Raw genomic sequence first — 2,500 nt, 5'->3', positions numbered from 1 at the left:
GCCCTGTTGTGTGTCAGGTGCCCTCTTGTATGTGTCAGGTGCCCTCTTGTGTGTGTCTGGTGCCCTCCTGTGTGTGTCAGGTTGTGGTGTGTCCTGGGTCCCTGTGTGTGTGTGTGTGTGTGTCTGGTTCCCTCCCGTGTGTGTCACGTGCCCTCCTGTGTGTGTCTGGTTCCCTCCCGTGTGTGTCAGGTGCCCGTGTGTTGTGTGTGTGTCATTGTGTGTGTCAGGTGCCCTTGTGTGTGTCAGGTGCCCTGTTGTGTGTGTCAGGTGTCAGGTGCCCTGTGCCCTGTGTGTGTCAGGTGCCCTGTTGTGTGTGTCAGGTGCCCTGTTGTGTGTGTCAGGTGCCCTGTGTGTGTGTCGTGTGTGGTGCCTCCTGTGTGTGTGTCACGTGTGTGTGTGTGTGTGTTCTCCGTGTGTGTCTGGTTCCCTCCCGTGTGTGTCACGTGCCCTCCTGTGTGTGTCTGGTTCCCTCCCGTGTGTGTCACGTGCCCTCCTGTGTGTGTCTGGTTCCCTCCCGTGTGTGTGTCACGTGTGTGTCACGTCCCGTCCCTGTGTGTGTGTCCCTGGTGCCTCTGTGTCTCCCGTGTGTGTCAGGTGCCCTCTTGTGTGTGTCAGGTGCCCTGTTGTGTGTGTCAGGTGCCCTGTTGTGTGTGTCAGGTGCCCTGTTGTATGTGTCAGGTGCCCTGTTGTGTGTGTCAGGTGCCCTGTTGTGTGTGTCAGGTGCCCTCTTGTGTGTCAGGTGCCCTCTTGTGTGTGTCAGGTGCCCTGTTGTGTGTGTCAGGTGCCCTCTGTGTGTCAGGTGCCCTGTGTGTGTCAGGTGCCCTGTTGTGTGTGTCAGTGTGTCCCTGTGTGTGTCAGGTGTCCCTCCCTGTTGTGTGTGTCAGGTGCCCTGTTGTGTGTGTCAGGTGCCCTGTTATGTGTGTCAGGTGCCCCTGTGTGTGCCCTGTGTGTGTGTCAGGTGCCCTGTTTGTGTGTGTCAGGTGCCCTGTGTGTGCCAGGTGCCCTGTTGTATGTGTCTGGTGCTCCCGTGTGTGTCAGGTGCCCTGGTGTGTGTCAGGTGCCCTGTGTGTGTGTGTCTGGTTCCCTCCCGTGTGTGTCACAGGTGCCCAGGTCCCGTGTGTGTGCCCTCAGGTGCCCTGTTGTGTGTGTCAGGTGCCCAGGTCTGTGTGTGTGTCAGGTGCCCTGTTGTGTGTGTCAGGTGCCCTGTTGTGTGTGTGTCAGGTGCCCTGTGCCCTGTGTGTGTCAGGTGCCCTGTGTGTCATGTGTCAGGTGCCCTTGTGTGTGTCAGGTGCCCTTGTGTGTGTCCTCCTGTGTGTGTGTCAGGTGCCCTGTTGTGTGTGTCAGGTGCCCTCTGTGTGTGTCTGTGTGTGCCCTGTGTGTGTCAGGTGCCCTGTGTGTGTGTTGTGTGTGTCAGGTGCCCTGTTGTGTGTGTCAGGTGCCCTGTGTGTGTCAGTGTGGTTGTGTGTGTCAGGTGCCCTCTGTGTGTGTCAGGTGCCCTCAGGTGCCCTGTTGTGTTGTCATGTGTGTCAGGTGCCCCTCTCAGGTGTGTGTGTCAGGTGCCCGTCAGGTGCCTGTTGTGTGTGTCTGGTTCCCTGTGTGTGTCAGGTGCCCGTGTGTGTCAGGTGCCCTGTGTGTGTCAGGTGCCCTGTTGTGTGTGTCAGGTGCCCTGTTGTTGTGTGTCAGGTGCCCTGTGTATGTGTGTGTGTGTGTCAGGTGTTGTATGTGTCAGGTGCCCTCTTGTGTGTGTCAGGTGCCCTGTTGTGTGTGTCTGGCCCTGTGTGTGTGCCCTCACCCGTGTGTGTGTGTGGCCCTGTTGTGTGTGTCAGGTGCCCTGTTGTGTGTGTCAGGTGCCCTGTTGTGTGTGTCAGGTGCCCTGTTGTGTGTGTCAGGTGCCCTGTGTGTGTGTCTCCCTGTGTGTGTCAGGTGCCCTGTTGTGTGTGTCAGGTGCCCTGTTGTGTGTGTCAGGTGCCCTGGTGTGTGTGTCAGGTGCCCTGGTGTGTGTGTCAGGTGCCCTGTGGTGTGTCAGGTGCCCTGTTTGTGTGTGTCAGGTGCCCTGTGTGTTGTGTCAGGTGCCCTGTTGTGTGTGTCAGGTGCCCTGTGTCAAGGTGTGTGTCAGGTGTGTCAGGTGCCCTCTTGTGTGTCAGGTGCCCTGTTGTGTGTGTCAGGTGCCCTGTTGTGTGTGTCAGGTGCCCTCTTGTGTGTGTCAGGTGCCCTGTTGTGTGTGTCAGGTGCCCTGTTGTGTGTGTCAGGTGCCCTGTTGTGTGTGTCAGGTGCCCTGTTGTGTGTCAGGTGCCCTGTTGTGTGTGTCAGGTGCCCTGTTGTGTGTGTCAGGTGCCCTGTTGTGTGTGTGTGTGTGTGTCAGGTGCCCGTGTATGTGTCAGGTGTCTGTGTGTGTTGTGTGTGTCAGTGCCCTTGTGTGTGTCAGGTGCCCTGTTGTGTGTGTCAGGTGCTGTTGTGTGTGTGTCAGGTGCCCTGTTGTGTGTGTCAGGTGCCCTGTTGT

The 2,500-nt window shown here is 58.1% G+C and overlaps 1 protein-coding gene across 1 annotated transcript in view; it reads right to left on the bottom strand.

The window, feature by feature from the left end:
• The window catches only part of LOC110170149 (atrial natriuretic peptide receptor 1-like), a 49,840-nt gene that overhangs the window by 14,439 nt on the left and 32,901 nt on the right, over positions 1-2,500 (bottom strand). The gene's annotated exons all lie outside the window — the stretch shown is intronic.

This window comes from Boleophthalmus pectinirostris, unplaced genomic scaffold (assembly GCF_026225935.1).
Source record: "Boleophthalmus pectinirostris isolate CB_2022bp ecotype Guang Dong unplaced genomic scaffold, ASM2622593v1 HiC_scaffold_21, whole genome shotgun sequence".
Classification (NCBI taxonomy): domain Eukaryota; kingdom Metazoa; phylum Chordata; class Actinopteri; order Gobiiformes; family Gobiidae; genus Boleophthalmus; species Boleophthalmus pectinirostris.
The sequence above is the reverse complement of the archived record's forward strand: the minus strand, read 5'-3'. Positions and strand labels throughout refer to the sequence as shown.